General features: G+C 36.3%; 1 pseudogene; it reads left to right on the top strand.

The window, feature by feature from the left end:
- Positions 1-14,121: 14,121 nt before the first annotated feature.
- LOC143666582 (olfactory receptor 9G19-like) lies at positions 14,122-15,053 on the top strand (annotated as a pseudogene).
- Positions 15,054-18,328: the final 3,275 nt, after the last annotated feature.

The raw sequence follows: 18,328 nt of genomic DNA, 5'->3' as shown, positions 1-18,328 counted from the left end.
AGCAATAAATTCCCCTCTTAGCACTGCCTTTGCTGCGTCCCATAAGTTTTGATATGTTGTGTTTTCATTTTCATTCGCCTCGAGGTATTTGCTAATTTCTCTTGCAATTTCTTCTTTGACCCACTCGTTGTTTAGGAGTGTGTTGTTGAGCCTCCACGTATTTGTGAATTTTCTGGCACTCTGCCTATTATTGATTTCCAACATCATTCCTTTATGGTCCGAGAAAGTGTTGTGTAAGATTTCAATCTTTTTAAATTTGTTAAGACTTGCTTTGTGACCCAGCATATGGTCTATCTTTGAGAATGATCCATGAACACTTGAGAAAAAGGTGTATCCTGCTGTTGTGGGATGTAATGTCCTATATATGTCTGTTAAGTCTAGTTCATTTATAGTAATATTCAGATTCTCTATTTCTTTGTTGATCCTCTGTCTAGATGTTCTGTCCCTTGATGAGAGTGGTGAGTTGAAGTCTCCAACTATTATGGTATATGAGTCTATTTCCCTTTTCAGTGTTTGCAGTATATTCCTCACGTATTTTGGGGCATTCTGATTCGGTGCGTAAATATTTATGATTGTTATGTCTTCTTGTTTAATTGTTCCTTTTATTAGTATATAGTGTCCTTCTTTGTCTCTTTTAACTGTTTTACATTTGAAGTCTAATTTGTTGGATATTAGTATAGCCACTCCTGCTCTTTTCTGGTTGTTATTTGCATGGAATATCTTTTCCCAACCTTTCACTTTCAACCTATGTTTATCTTTGGGTCTAAGAGTGTTTCCTGTAGACAGCATATCGAAGGATCCTGTTTTTTAATCCATTCTGCCAATCTATGTCTTTTGATTGGGGAATTCAGTCCATTGACATTTAGTGTTATTACTGTTTGGATAATATTTTCCTCTACCATTTTGCCTTTTGTATTATATATATCATATCTGATTTTCCTTCTTTCTACACTCTTCTCCATACCTCTCTTTCTGTCTTTTTGTATCTGACTCTAGTGCTCCCTTTAGTATTTCTTGCACAGCTGGTCTCTTGGTCACAAATTCTTTCAGTGACTTTTTGTCTGAGATGTTTTAATTTCTCCCTCATTTTTGAAGGATAATTTTGCTGGATATAGGAGTCTTGGTTGGCAGTTTTTCTCTTTTAGTATTTTAAATATATCATCCCACTGTCTTCTAGCTTCCATGGTTTCTGCTGAGAAATCTACACAAAGTCTTATTGGGTTTCCCTTGTATGTAATGGATTGTTTTTCTCTTCCTGCTTTCAAGATCTTCTCTTTCTCTTTGACCTCTGACATTCTAACTAGTAAGTGTCTTGGAGAACGCCTATTTGGGTCTAATCTCTTTGGGGTGCGCTGCACTTCTTGGATCTGTAATTTTAGGTCTTTCATAAGAGTTGGGAAATTTTCAGTGATAATTTCTTCCATTAGTTTTTCTCCTCCTTTTCCCTTCTCTTCTCCTTCTGGGACACCCACAACACGTATATTTGTGCAGTTCATATTGTCCTTGAGTTCCCTGATACCCTGTTCAAATTTTTCCATTCTTTTCCCTATAGTTTCTGTTTCTTTTTGGAATTCAGATGTTCCATCCTCCAAATCACTAATTCTATCTTCTGTCTCTTTAAATCTATCATTGTAGCTATCCATTATTTTTTCTATGTTTGCTACTTTATCCTTCACTTCCATAAGTTCTGCGATTTGTTTTTTCAGTTTTTCTATTTCTTCTTTATGTTCAGCCCATGTCCTCTTCATGTCCTCCCTCAATTTATCGATTTCATTTTTGAAGAGGTTTTCCATTTCTGTTCGTATATTCAGCATTAGTTGTCTCAGCTCTTGTGTCTCATTTGAGCTATTGGTTTGTTCCTTTGACTGAGCCATATTCTCAATCTTTTGAGCATGGACAGTTATCTTCTGCTGCTGGCGTCTGGGCATTTATTCAGATTTCTCTTGGTGTTGGACCCAGCAAGGTTGTAATATTTTTCTGTGAAATCTCTGGGTTCTGTTTTTCTTATCCTGCCCAGTAGGTGGCGCTCGTGGCACACGTTTGCCTGCGGGTCCCATCAGTAAAAGGTGCTGTGGGACCTTAAACTTTGGAAAACTCTCGCCGTCCTGGGGGTTCGCTAGCCGAAGCGGCTTGAGCCGGCCCGGGGTCTGAACGCAGGGACGGTTGCTGGTCACCGCAGCCAGGGAAAGAGCCCGTCCGAATTTCCTAGTCGGCCCTGGGCAACAAGCATGGCGGGAGGGCGCCAGTAGCAGCGGCCCGCCCGAGAGAGTGCACGTTCCCCGGGAGTCACGGGGTCACCGTTCTCCGCGGCCTGGGGGTTTCTGATCCAATTCTCTCAGTTGGTCCGGGGGCTGCGCGTGGTGTGGGCGCCAGTCGCCTTGGTTTCAGGGGACCACCTCTCCAATTCTCCCAGCCGGCCCGGGAAGGGGGAAGGGAGTAACTCCGGCCGCTTGCCACCCCGCCCGGTAAGGCCCACGTGCCTCGGCGATCTCACCCCAGCTGCTTCTCTCAGCCAGCCAGCTGTTCCAGGATGTGGTACACTGTCTTTTTTATCTCTGTTGTGGCTTTGGGCGCTTTCTGTATCGTTTCTACTCCCCTAGTAGGTGTCCTGGAGAAGAAACTAAGATCCGTGCGTCTTACTAAGCCGCCATCTTCCAGAATAAATTACTTTTTATGAACACATTCTTGTGAACAAATAAATGATATTTTCTTGTCAAGAAATGATATTATGTGGGGAGCCAACTCCCCAGCACCCATCAAATCCAACAAAGCATGAAACTAATTTTATATCTTCTATTAATGACAAGCAAATATAGCACAAAAAACTTTCCTTAGGGTCTCGGGGTGGGCCGCGGTGGCTCAGCGGGCAAGAGTGCTTGCCTGCCATGCCGGAGGACCTCGGTTCGATTCCCGGCCCCAGCCCATGTAAAAAACAAACAAACAAACAAAATATAATAAAACAAGAAAATGTTTAAAGATGTTTCCCTTTCTTCCTCCCTTCCTTCCTTCTCTCTGTCTTTCCTTCCCTTCCTCCCTCTCTCTTTAAAAAAAAAAAAAACTTTCCTTAGGGTCTCAACTTATCAAAATACAAAGAATGGTGTTAAATATATTATGTATGATACTTCACTCATTCTTTTTATAAAGAACTGCTGGAGAAAATAATTTCAAGTTTTATATCAAAATGGCAGCATTTTGTCCCACTTTTTGGTTGGTTATTTTGTCTTGCAGACCCTGCTAATTGTATATAAGGGCTGTTGGTTGCGTCAACTGAAATTTGTGATGAAATCAATAAAATTTGGTATGTCATGGATTTATCTGTGCCTCCATTTTCATTCAAGTTTTATTTTAACATCTTCTAATTTATGCTAACCATTGAAATGGTAGTGAGAATCTGCATTTAAAACTAGGAATATTCATGTATTAACTGTTAAAGAGGGGCCCACTCCTTTTCTCATCAGATACCTAAGTAAAATGAAGCACACAAAGATTTTCAATAGTCAACAGCTCCTGACAGTTTATCTAATTGAGTAAAGTGGATATACACGGAAATACAAGGGACATATTTGGCTTCTTTTGTTGCTCACTTTAAGCCAACTCTGCAAATAAACTCACTACCCTCCCTACCCACATTATCCAACCCCACTACATGGGACTGACTCCCAGAGATGAGCCTGCCCTTGGAATCATTGTACTGAAAAAACCTTCTGGATCAAAAAGGGGAAAAGAAATGGAAGAAAATAATATTTCAGTGGCTAAGAGATTTCAAGTAGAATCAAGGAGTTATACTAGAGATTACTCTTATGTAAATGATACCCAAACATCGCAAGCTACCACAGTATGCCAAGCCCCAAACAAAACTATTCCTGAAAACCCTAGCAAGTGCTGTAGGCTCTATCTAAGTCTTTATAAAAGTTTTTCTTAATAAGTTTATTTTTTCAGAAACCTAAGGGTCCATATTGATCCTATGTCAGATATGCCATGAAACTCACAGGTGCCAGTCTCCCCAGGGACATCAACCTGTTTTATTCTTCTACTCCATAAGGTCACACTCTTTTCCAGCACAAATAAGCTAAAATGGTCATTGATGAGATAACTCAGAAGATTGGGAAAATGATCAAATGAGAGGAAATAAGTATAACTGAGAAATCAAGATTTAACAAATGAATGTGACTATTGGCTCATTATGTTGATATTCTTTTTAGTGTCTAGAGTATTTCAGACTAACCAGAAAGAAATACCTGAGGTTGTTTGGCTGTAATACAGTAGCCCTGCTCATTGATAATGATTGTAAAACTACATTCCAAAAATAAGTGTTTGTTGCCCATGTTTGCATGGATCTATTTCTGGATGTTTTGCTCTGTTCTATTGACATATATATCTGACAATACTGCACTGTATTAGTTAACCTACCTCTACTGTAACTCTTAAAATTGGATAGAGTCCAATGATACTAGTTAATAATAGGATGGTGTAAGGGGTATGAAGTGTTTAGAGTTTTCTTTTTATTTCTTTTTTCTGGAGTAATGTAAGTGTTCTAAAAATGATCATGCTGATAAATGTACAACTTTGTGATGATACTGTGAACCATTGATTGTACAATGGAGAGGGATGTATGTTTGGTGTATGGCTATATATATAAATGAAATTAAATAAAAATAAAGTAATACAAACTATATAGTGGTCATCATAACTGAAATGTTAAGACAGCAACACAGAACTGATTCCATTTCCCATCTCTCCAGAAAAGAGTAACAACCAGTTCAGCATGATCAATTCACCATGAGCTCCACAGGTGTGTCATTTAGGGTTTTGATGCTCTAATATGGCAAAAGATGGAAACAGGGGGATGATGGTGCATTAAGTTATAATATATTCATTGGTCTTTTCAAAGAAAAGGACTACAAAAATCCAAAGTCAGCAGAAGAGAAAACCTACACCAAAGTGAAGGAGTTCGTTCTTTTAGTATACACAGCTGACCTGTAGATAAAGAAAGTAGTCTTTTAAAACTTCCTCATCATTTATGTCATTAGTCTCTTGGGGAATATCCCCATGATTTATCTGATTGTGCTAATTCTCATCTGTACACATCAATGTGTTTCTTCATTGGGAAGCTGTCATTCCTGGTCCTCCGTACTCTTTGTCTCTGTACTCCAAATCCTGATGAACTGCCTCTCTGAAGACAAAAGCATCTCCTTTGCTGACTGCTTGGTTCAGTTCTTCTGTGCTGGACTGGCTTTTAGTGAGAGTAACTTGTTGGTTGCCATGGTTTATAACCACTATATGGCCAGCTACAGCCCCTTGCTTTATTTCCAGGCAATGACCCCAAGAATATATGCTAGTTTTGTTGCAACTTCATATTTTGGCAGTTTACTTAACCCAACTCTCATCACCAGCAAACTATTTACCCTGAACTTCTGCATCAATGTCACTGATAATATCTTCATATTGTATGATCTCACCATTAGAAACTAACTATAATGAGCAAACTCTGAGAACTGAATTCAAGTGCATAGATTAGCAGAGGATAGAAAGTTGGCAGAGATTATCTGATGACCTGCTGAAAATGGTGTTGATAATTTTCCATGTATCCAAAGATATGGGCTTATGAAAAGATAGATGATCCTTTCTCTCACACTATATTGTCACGGTTGAGGTCTTTATTCTTATTGCTTTTTACTCTAATCTTATTTTAAGATGTATTCTACAAGAGATAGTAACAAATTGGAAGCTTAGAAAAATGTGTGTTTCTGAGCATCCATTTTTAAAATAGGTGCTTTTTGTTCTAAAGAAGAATGGTGAGGCTCTTAAAATAAGACAGGCAATTAGTGTCAGGACTGATTCTCAATCAAAGTACTTCTCAGTCCTAAGTCAGTGAACTTCATACTTCCAAGCCTGATACTCCTTCCTCAAACCACGGAGAGTAGGTTACAAAAAAGCTAAACAACTATTTTTAGTTAATTTCTGAATGGCAAACTCATTTGGGCTTCTATTGTTATTAGTAGAAGTTGCCCTTATTTTTCTTCTTCAAGTTCAGCTATTATAAATAGGTGTATTATTGCACTCACTCAGATTTAAACTAACTCCTATTTTTTTAGTATCATTTCATATCAGATACTGAATATATATTTCACCTATATTTTCCTTAATCCTCACTCTATCTTGTTATATAGATATTTTATTACCTTTTTAAATATGAAGAAACTTAGATGTGGGTTTTGCTAACAGAGTTTCCAAGTGGCGAAATTAGGATTTTATCAGGTGTCATTTAAATTATTAATTCTGCCTGTGCCAGACCTGTCTGCTCTCAGCTAGACATGTTCAATTGTCAGTGGGGGAAATGGAGAACCTAGCCAGATGTCTAGAAAGCTAACCCAGTTTTGTTTACATAGTGGAAGCAGGTTTTCAAAATTAAAAAGAGAAGCATTCCAAGCCTCAGAGGCACAGGCTGGCTGGAAATTCACAAGGTGAAAACTTAGGTACAATGTATGGGCCAAAGCAAACCAAAAGACTATCTTTAGTTTCCAGGGGTGGAAAAAAAAGACCCCACTCTTGACATCAGTCTCTATAGCTTTTGTGACCAATGCCTACTTTTAAAAGACTTGTCTTAGATACCTTTCCACTAACCTGAGGATAAATTGCTATGGAATTTCAAATTACTGTTTGGCAGAGAGTTTGAGACTGATACGTTTCACACAGTTTCTTCTACATGACTTGAGCACAAAGCAGTGGGTTTAATTTGGCAACATAATGGTCACAAGCCATGGCAGCTTGCAAGTAATACTCAGTATAGCCCAGCCCAGTGTAGAAGAACTGATGTATGCACTGAGCAAAGGAGATGCTCTTGTCTTCAGAGATGTAGGCCACTGAAATCGTTCGGGTATAGCAGAGGAATAATAGAGATCCAGGAAAGACAGATTTCCAGTGGAAAAATATACAGATGTTTGGATCCTGAAGTCATTACAGATACACACTCTGAGAGGTGTATACCCCATAGGTATCCAAGAAGCACACTAAGGAACACAGCAGAGGGTCCGTGGTTAATTTCACAAGGATATAGTCAGTCCCATAGTGATTATTTTGCTCTTCACAGCTAAAGGAGACCTCACCTACAAATCAACTGAGCCATGTTTAATTCCTTCAATACTATTCAACTGACAGCTTGACCAAGACCATGTGAGTTGTCAAGACTATAGGTATTAAAGGAGGGGAACCTGAGCAGATATCTTGCCTGATTTTGAAGGTGAAAATTGAATCTCTGAGCCTCAATATATTCTTTTTTGGCAAGATACATTTAACCAAGAATGCCATAATGTCAATCCACTTTTACATAAATTTTTTTTCTCAAATCCAGTTCTGTTATACAGCACTGGGATACAGCAGTGAAAATCACAATTGAATCTTAATTTCATGGACGTTTAGTGTAAAAGGAAGAGATACATGATAAACAAACAAACTAAAAAAACACAAAAGCATTTCTAGTTAATGGTAGATGCTATTAAAAATCAAAAGTGAATTTTGTAAGAAATATGAGCTGGGAGAAACTTTTATGTAAAATTATGGTTCCTAATCATTGTAGATTCCTACAACTCCTCAAGATTTCATAACTTTGGAAATGACTAGCAAGGCAATTAAAAAATACTGTACATTCAGTTTATCGTGTGCCTCTCAACATCTTTCCTTTTTAGCCACACCAAATTCCATCATATAAATATATCACAATTCACCATTGTGCTTCTCAATCATTGTATCTATTGGCTCTATCTGTCAGGCATCATGGATAATGTACAAAATAAACAAACAATGTCTCACAGTATTTTCATTTGGTTTATCAATCAGCAGCACTTCCAGTTTTAAACAATTTTCATTGGTACATAATGACAAAGAACTGGCAAACATAACACCACCAGCTATAGAATCAAAACTACCCATTATCACTTGTCTCTCCCCCCACCCCAGTTAGTTGCCCCAGGTAGTACTGTGGTACTGTTGATGTTTTCCTTTTAACTATTTGCCACAGCATGCATTTTTACTTTTCCCTCTATATCTCTCTATATCTTATTGCTGACTCTGTCCACTATTGAACCATTGAAATATTCTTTCTAGCCTCCTGTGTTCTGGAAAACCTAGAAGGAAAAATCTGAAATGACAGAATGGTAGCCCATGACAAGCTCTGGGATCTCTTCTGTAACTGCTTGTTGAAATGTGCTTTGAAAATTATTTCTTTATTTCTTTCTTTGCCTTGCATGTATGTTATATTATACAATTAAAAAAGTTTAAAAAATTGTGCATTAAAAAGGTAGGGATTATTTAATAAGATGAAGAGAAGTTCTTTAGGGTCTTTCACCCTGAGGGCAAACTGTTTTCAGTCATTTTTTCACTCATTCCAATTTAGGATAATGTAGAAATTCAACTAAAGATATTTGTAAACCAAACATATATGTATAAATTATACTTATACCTCAGAATATTAAATTATATATGTACATAAATTCTGAATCTTTTCTTTCCATTTGCCCCTCCAAATCTATTCCCCACCATTTGCTATCTTCTTATTTGCACTGGGAGGTAGGCTGTGTCATTTGCTTTATTGGGCTGATTTATTCACCATATTTTTAATGGGTTCAGCCAATGGTTGCCATTGGCAGTATGGGAGGTAGACCTACCTGGGAGGTAGGAGTGTTTTTTTCCTGGTATTTCCTTTCAGGGTTGCCACAATCTATCTTCATCCTTGTAAAGACCATAGATTTTACCAGAAAATTTTCTATCAAAACTCTCTCACCATGATTTTAACACTTGTTCTTGTTTCTTCAGTACTAGGTGTGGTAAAAAGTCATCCAAAGTGACTAGAATGAGGGTTATTACATTTATGCATGGGATTCCATCACATTCATTTGTAATGGTAACAGAGGCATAACATTGATTCACTGCAATATTCTTATCTGCCTGAGCTTTTGGACTCTTCCCATTACAGTAAGTAGGGATGGTCTTGCATCCCAATCATACTGAATACTTCATGCTACATAAACCTTTGGTCAACATTCTTAGAATCCATTCCCAGTCATATTTCCAGATCCTGCTTATGACGATTAGCAATATCCAAACCTCTCTGTGTGTGTACATGCTATGGCCTTCCAGGGTAGTGCTTCTAATTCCCATCAGGGTTATATTTGAATATAACTCTCCTTTGGGCTTAGAAGCAAAGAAATAGATTGACAGTAAATGTTGAAAAGACACTGGAATACATATATGGCATCATGGAATTTTTTGTTCATTTTTTTCTGGTTTAAACCATTTCCCTGTGATAGGGCAGATGGGACTACATCACAGACCCAAAAATTTCATTGATGTTTTGGAGTTTGAAACCAAATCAATTTGTGTTCCTCTAGTCCAAGTGCTGTCAACATCTCTTTTGGGTTTCTGGAAGTCATCTGACGTGACTCCTTCTGACTTCACAATTGTATATTTCACATTGAAAAGAGATTTTTCTTTTAAAGTTTGTTTCACCACACTGTGCATCTGATTAAAATTCTATATTGGTTCTTCATTGAGGGAATTCCCCAAAATGTTTAAAAAGGCCTAGTTAATCCACATTTCTTCTGATCCTGCCTACTCCAAATGCCTAATTTATTGATGCTTTATTTATCTCTTTGGGGGTCCAACCACTCTTGAATTTTTTTTAATTATCAGAGAGGTTTTAGGTTTGCAAAACAATCATACCTAAAATACAGGATTCCTCAATTCCCATATGCCTCCCTATAATTAACATTTTTATTAGTGTGCTATATTTGTTGCTATTCATGAACAAATATTTTTATAACTGCCTCATTAACTATATTCCATAGTTTAAGTTAGGATTCACTCTTCACTTAGTACAGTTCATGGATTTCTAAGAGCAGTTTTATTCTACTACCATATGTATTTCCTTTTTTCTTCTTCAATTACACAATGACTTTTCTAACTTTGTATCTTGGCACTGATATAGTCTCTGCAGAACTGCTCTCTATCTTCCCTGAAGACTCTCACCCTATTCTCTTCACCTTTTCTAATTAGTGAGCTCCAAGTATCACCCTTCAGTTCTCAGGCTAAATATTTTCTCAGATATATCTTCCCTAAGATCTTTGCTATGTCAATCCTTCTAATACAACCTCATGTCATCTTACAATTTTCCTACCAGCACTTGTTATAATGCATAATTATAAAGTTATATAATTATTTGATTATCTCCTTCATAGCTGTAAACATCACAAGGATAAACTCTCTCTATTCTTTTTTTATTTTTGTTTTGCTTGTTTTTATATTTGTAGTTGATTGAAACTGGAGCCTTGATGAGTTAAATATCTTCTCATCACACAATTAGTAGAATGTAGACCTGAGATTCATACTTAGAAATGTTTTATTTATTTCTTATTTTTGGACTTCTTGGTGTGTGACATGTTTTATTTCTATTTTCACTCTATATCATGTTCTTGTTATTCCTGTTCATGTATTCTTAACTCATGCTATTTACTTGTATCTTTACTCTCACTAAGCTAAACTAAGGCCTTACTTTGTCCATTGTTTTATCTTCTTGAACATGTTAATCAGTGCTGGAAACATAAGATTTGCTCCATAAATACTGCATTTTCTGCATGAATAATGCCTTCATAGTATGATGTGTAGTTAGTGTTTGAAGAAAGCATGTGACTCTGCAATAATCGATAAATTCATTGTCTCTTAATTCAGTGTTTGAAATTGGGACAATTTCATCAAATGACAGTCAATATATCTATCAGGTTTATTTCAATGTTCTTTGCTTTTTCATTGGTATTATAATCACTATGAACTGCAGATAATTCTTGTGCATCTGCTCTGTGTGCATTATCCTGTTAGGTTATTATTTTCTGTCAATTTCTTTATATAAATGCATAAATAATGCTCATAAATTAAACAGGCTTTTAAGGTTTATTTGCCCAATTCTGATCCTGATTAATGATCTTTCCCTACTTCATTCCAGAAAAATAATTGAACACTATAATTGGTTGCTAATCACTAGAAGAGCACTTGAAGATCTTATTTTTATTTGGCAGCATATCCCAAAGGGATGCTCAAGCTTATATGTTCTGCCAGGATTCTTACCATTGGAAAGAGAATGCATGGAGTGAGTAGAAGCTACTTTCTATTCTAAGGTAAGGTGGGAAATTCTGAGGTTTAGCAAAATTCAAATGAAATGACTATTTGTATTCATGACATTAAACCCTGCATTTAGTTAACAAGAAGAAAAGGTGTAGTAAATCACAATATGGGCAAAAGACAAAAAGATTATTAATGGAATCAGATCATTACATAATTCTATTTTTTTAATAAAACAAGATTTTTCTCTAAAATAATATTTGATGAATAAGTTAAAGAGTCTCAAGTGTCTTCTCTCCAGACTTTCTTTCCTCAGTCAGTGAAATAGTGAATTGGGTATGATTTGACATCCTCAATGGATATTTTCATTCTCACCTTCTGTAGCCACCTCTCACTGTTCTCTCTGCAGTTACCTTGCAGGGGTTGTATTAGGCCTTTGAGTAGGTTTATAGTTAGAAAATTGAATTATGTCAAATATTTATGACATTAAAATGTTTCTTTTTCTACATTACACAGTGCATGGGAAGGAGTTCCTTAAAAAAAGGAACAAAATTACATGCCATTTAGGATAATACTGAACAGCTATAATTAATATATAGTTCAAAATACTGAACAGTTATAATTAATATATAATTCAAAGTGCATCTGGTTAAAGTATTCTTGGGAATGTCACAGCAGATGCATTAGTCCTTGAAAGGCTGGAGAAATTGCATTGAGATCAGTTTCTTTCTGCATGAACTTTCCTAGAAGAGCTGCTTCTTAGGAAGCCTTATGGGAAGAAAGAAGTTTGATAGTTTGGAAAGAGATTTGTTTTGGAGAAAGGATTCCAGCACCCTTTGAATCCAACAAGGCATGCAGCCAAACTTAAATTTTGAGATAATAAAAAGTAAGTATAGTTCAGGACAACTTTCCTTTGTGTCTATACAGACAAGAAAACCATTAAATAATTATGGATTATATGTTTATTTTTCTCATTATAAGGAATCTCTGGAGAAATGTTTTTTGAAGATTGTATAAAGAAAGGCAATATGCTGTCTGACTTTGTGATTAATCGTTTGTCCTAGAGATGCTCCTAATTATCTATGTGGTACTGTAGGAATTTTCAAATCATTTGTGGTCTGCCCAGAGCCATGGAATGGCAGGTTTTATCTCTATTTTCACTGTATGTCATGTCTTTTTTACTCCTGTTCATATATATATATATTTGAGGGGGTGCCTGATCTGGGGATCCAACCCAAGTCTACCACATGAAAGGCAGGCATTCTAACCACTGAACCACCCATGCACCCTCCTATTCGTATATTCTTAATTCATTCTATTTACTTGTATTTGATGTCTCACTGTAACCACATTAAATCCATTTTTATATTATATATACATATGCAAACATTAATTTTATATTTTATAACTATAGATGAAAACAAGAGATATTAGAGAAGAACAGTCTCTCACAATTTTCATTCCCATGTTTTGCCTTTGCAAACAAGCCCTGCAATTGCCCAGCATGTATAAAAGGCCAAGAGAAAAGAATGGGCAGTTTCTGCATGAAAACACATGAAAGTCTGGGAGTCATCATGGGTATAAATGGAAATCTTTGAGAGTTAATACAAATATATCTAAGGGAGGAATTTCTGAAATCAAATTAGAAAATTATAATGAAAACAATACCTAATTTTGAATTGTCTGTTTTTTCAGTATTAAACAGTAGAGTTCAGGGGAGGTGATTTCATTTAAATGTGGCTGTGGTCAACTGAGATCATGAACCAGATCTGATTCTGAGTCATCATCTGCTACTAGGACTAAACTTCATTAACAATGAACATAGAATTCAACAGCCATAAAATATGGAGGGAACTGAAATGCCACTTATTCCTATCTGCATTCAGTCATTAAGATGGTCTTTTATTTTAACATAATTATGATAAAAATCTTTGTTCTAAAAATTGAAAAATAAAGATTCTTACCATTCTGGTGGATATTGTCTCCTTCAATTGGAGCAATTCCAAGAGTACATCCTTTATTTTTTCAAGTATAATTTCAGGTCTACTGCCTGACATATGGCCAAAATAAGAATTTTTTCCCTATTTAAGAGATTTTTAAGCTATGTACCTATAGCATAAATATTAGGCAGTCTTTCATTGGAGAACCCTGGCAATCATGATTTTGCTCTTCTTTGATTGTGGTTAGTGGGTTATATAGTGCTTCCTCTATTGCTGGTCTCATTCCCATCTCCTGCATTTTACTGTAAGGGAAAAGGCTTCTCATTGTTCCGTCATTGTCTAAAATTCATTCATTTAGCCAGTGTTTTTTTTTTTATATATTTCATAATTGCATAGAAAATTCGGCCCATAATATGATCACATTTATCCATCAATTAATGTTTTCCTACTTCTCCCCAAGGAATAATTAAAGATCATACATCCTTATGTATGATATAAATGTCCAGTTACCTAAGAAAATCTAGTCTTTTATTCAAATAATTCATATTTTCTACTCCATTCAAACCTCTGAGCTTGGTATAAGGGAGGGGGAGTTAATTAAATATAATAATTACCTTGAAGAAAATTACAAACTAATTAATTTCTGAGGATATTCTTAAATACAGTTAGCAGTATAAATTATCTTCATCCATGTAAATTTCTGGAAAAAGAAAAAAGGGAAGAAATACCAGAGATATCCTTTACTTGTTCCCCAATCATTCTCAGTACAAACAGACGAGAAGACAAAGAAGTCACCCTTCCACTAAAATGAGGACAAATTAGATTTTAAAAATATATAGGGTGACACACACTGTATAGGTGACATCATAACTATGATCTTAAGATAGTAGCACAGAAAGGAGTAACAACCAATTTAGCATGAACACGTCTCAGGATGAACCATGTAGGTATGTCATTTAGGTTTTTGATGCTCTATAATAGCAAATGATGGGAAGAGGGTGATGATGGCATAATGAATCATGATGTTTTCATTGGCCTTTTCAAAGTAAAGGACTACAGATATCCAAAGTCAATGGAAGAGAAAAAATTCACCAAAGTGAAGGAGTTCATTCTATTGGGGTTCACAGCTGACTTGCAGTTACAGAGAGTACTCTTTTTAATTTTCCTCATAATTTATGTCTTCTGTCTCCTGGGGAACACCACCCTGATTTTTCTGATTTGTGCTGATTCTCGACTCCATACACCCATGTATTTTTATTGGGAATCTATCATTCTTGGACCTCTGGTATTCTTCTGTCTCTGCTCCCAAAATCCTGAATACCTGCATCTCTGAAGACAAAAGCATTTTCTTTGCTGGCTGCTTGGCTCAGTTCTTCTTTGCTGCTGGGCTGGCTTTTAGTGAGTGTTACTTGTTGGCCACCATGGCTTAGGACCACTATGTAGCCATCTCCAACCCCTTGCTCTATTCCCAAGTAATGTCCCCAAAGTTTTGTGCTAAGCTTGTTGCAGGATCATACTTTGGTGGATTTCTTAACTCAACTATCATCACCAGCAAAATATTTACCTTGACCTTCTGTGGCAACAATGTCATTGATGATTTCTTCTGCGATCTGCCACCTTTTGTGAAGTTGGCATGTGATGTGAAGAAAAGCTACCAAGCTTTGTTCTATTTCATGATGGCCTCCAATGTCATCACTCCTGCCATTCTTATTCTTGCCTCCTATCTCTTCATCATTGCTGCCATTTTGCATATTCGCTCTACCGAGGCTGTCTGAAGGCTTTTTCCACTTGTGGCTCACATCTGACAGCTGTCACATTGTATTATGGTTCAATGTTTTTCATGTTCTCCAGACCAAGCTCTAGCTATGCACTGGAATGGGATAAAGTGGTGTCTGTGTTCTATACTGTGGTGATTCCAATGTTAAACCCTTTGATCTATAGCTTAAGAAATAAAGATGTGAAAGATGCAATGAAAAAATGTTAGAAAGGGCAGAATTATCTTAAATGAAACTGCTTAGAGACTAGTGGTTATATTTTTATAAGTTATCTCCATGTCATTGTGATCATCTGGAACTGTCTAAAATAAGTGAAACAAGTGAAGAGGGAATAATTAGAAAATGTGAAACAAACTTTGATTTTTTTTTCATGGGCAGGCACCGGGAATCGAACCAGGGTCCTCAGGCATGGCAGGCAAGCATTCTTACCTGCTGAACCACTGTGGCCCACCCACAAACTTTGCTTTTATATTTTAAAACTGTGTACTAATATACTTATGGATGTTTTAAAAATATTGAAGGATAAACAAGGCTGTGACTTTTTGAAAAACTGCTTTCTATTTGCTTGGAACGTAGCCATATTTTGAGATATATAAAATAAATCTGCTTTATTTCTACTTCCAATTGACAGTTCATAATTGCATGGTTGAAGTTTTTAATCTTTAGTAAAAATGGTAATTTTACAACTGATTATGGGAACAATATTAGGATTAGGTATTTTTATGGCTGGCTTTCATATTTGTTATTCTAGAAGAGAAATCAGGAAGGTGAAATGGAAATTCTGATTTCAAAGTTACTACAAAACTTGTTGGAAGAGAGAATGAGTTAGAAAGTTCTAAGAAAATGACCTACAATAAAATGAACTAGAAACATATTTTATTTATTTGTTTTTTTCTTACTTTTGTTTCCTGGCTTGCCATGATATAAAGATAAGAGACTTTCTTAGGTGCATGAGAAAACAAGTATCTTACTGGTGTTACTATGAGTTTCCAGCAATGTAATTTTTTGCCTACGATTAAATAATCAGGTGTAAAACTATAGCAGCTGCATGAGAGAGACAGAAACAGATGACAGATTGTAGATATATAGACAAATGGATCAATGGATAGATTTGAAAAAACTTTAAACCTAAGAATGAGAATACTTTAAACCTTCAATAGTAAGTTGTTAATATTCTGCAGGATTGTATTTTGCCATTTTGTCATTTTGCCATTTTGCAGATTTAGGCTTCCTTAAATATTTATCCTGGTTTGAATTTCTGAGTTCAAAAAGAGGTAAATTGGGATGTTCCTGGAGTACTTGCTTTGAGTTTGGAGTTAGGGAGAAAATACAGAATGGTTAGACTTTCAGAAATTTGCTCTAGACTTTCACATATTAAGTAACATTTCTCCTCCCAATTTCTTACTAAAACTTGAATAGAATATGTAGAATGTTTCTGTCTATAATTACTGTTTTTTATATTAGGCAAAAAGTTTAAGAATTGTTTAGACAATAAAAAATATTTTTCTAAAATCTCAGAATGATGTCTTCTTTATGATTATGTATCAATTTAAATAGTGATTTCTCTCTCATATAAGGGGCACTTCTCAGTACTCTACATCATTGCACAATACAATATTGGGGAAAAATAAGAACAAGTTTTATAAAATGAAACAAATACACAAAGGTCCCCTGTATTCAAGCCCCAATCACTGTTTTTCTCCACCACAAAACTGTATGAATAACACTGGCAGCTCAATATCTGGTACTGAGCAGATTTTTGGATGGCATTTTATTCAATACCCATAAAACATTGCAGGTTAAGGATTATTACATTTCACAAATGGAAGACTTGAAATTTGGTAGTCAGAACTTGGATCTCAAAGATCAAATCTCTTCCTGAAATTATCACCTTTACAAAATTAATCTAAATTAAAGTTTTAGACATATTGTAGGCATTTCACCATGTGTGTTAATGCCTACATTTCTGATTTCCCTTTTCACTTGCATTTATTTCTAATTCCTCACCTCCTTACCTTCTTTATCACACAGCTTCTTAACCTTCCTCCATTCTTCCATCACCACAGAAGTCATGAGAGTCTTTGAGCAGAAGGATTGATGCATGGTCTACAGACCATTCACATAATTTTCCTCTGACTGGAGATTACAAGATTCAACATGGGGAAGTTCATGTTGTAACTTGTAGAAACCAGTCTTTTCCCCTCAATGGAAGAGCTAGAACTTGGGTGAGAGTTCATGCAAAGACTTGAGCCATAGTACAGGCGCAGACATCAAGTGGGAGGATCAGGTAGAGAAGGCTTTGAGGCAGTCCTGGGTGCAGTAGATCCTCAGGATGGTGGCAAAGATGAAGAGGTAGGAGGCCAGTATGAGCACAGTGGGGTGATGACATTGTAGGGCAGAAGGAAGAAGGGCACAGCCTGGTAGCTCTCTTACATCACACATGAACTTAACCAGGTGTGGGACATCACAGAAAAAGTCATCAATGATACTGTCATCACAAAAATCTAATGTGAATGTGTTACCAGTCAGTACTATTGCATTGACAAAGCCTCTAGGATAGGAATATACTGATGCACTCGACATGACCTGACATGACTTGAGCATAAATCAGTGGCTTGGAAATTACAACACAAGCTATGGGTTTAGACAGAGGAATGCCAATGATCCAAGAAAAACAGGTTTCCAAAGAAAAAATATACAGGATTGTGGAATTGGGAGCCATTACAGATCAACATGATGAGAATTGTGTTTCCCAGTACATTTGCTGAGTACACATATAGGAGTACCATTAATAAGATCAATTGAAATACAGGGTCTGTGACATAGCTCACCAGGATGAACTCAGTTACAGTGTGATTGTCTCTTTCCATGACTTAAAGATATCTCACCTACAAATGGAGCAGAAGACAACAAATGAGGACTTCTTCTGAGCCAAGACCATGTGAAACATTCAAGACAACAGCTATTAGATGTAGAGAACCTGAGTAGGAATATTTGCTGACTTGGGTGGGTGAAGTGAGTTCTCTGACTGTAAATATATCCCCTTCCATAAAATACATTAGATAACAAGAATACTACAATTATTTTGGGGGTCTATTCATTTTTTCACATAATTTTTCTTGGTACCCAGGTGCTGTTCAAGGCCCTAGAATACAGCAGATAGGATAATAACATGGACCACTACACTTGTGGATCTTTTATTCTAGAAGGGAGAGTTATATAGTTAATAAATAAATAAATATAGAACTATAATCAATGTTCAATGTTTTAATTAGAAAACTGGTTTGTGGGAGAAAATCAATGGGAGAGGAGTTAAGGAAATCTTGATGCAGGAAAACAACCCTTCCCTAATCTCTCACCTAGGAATGGGCCAGTTTCACAGATTCTCTGTGTGTGAGTCAAGAGGGTCCCAGTATTTCACAAGGTGATGACATTCTTCCCTTTTGTAACCACATGGAACTTTTCCTCAGCTTTTGCAGAGGGGCTTTTGGTGCAATCAACACA

The sequence above is a fragment of the Tamandua tetradactyla genome, chromosome 23 (assembly GCF_023851605.1).
Source record: "Tamandua tetradactyla isolate mTamTet1 chromosome 23, mTamTet1.pri, whole genome shotgun sequence".
NCBI lineage: Eukaryota > Metazoa > Chordata > Mammalia > Pilosa > Myrmecophagidae > Tamandua > Tamandua tetradactyla.
Note: the sequence above shows the minus strand (reverse complement) of the source record. Positions and strands in the feature narration are given on the sequence as shown.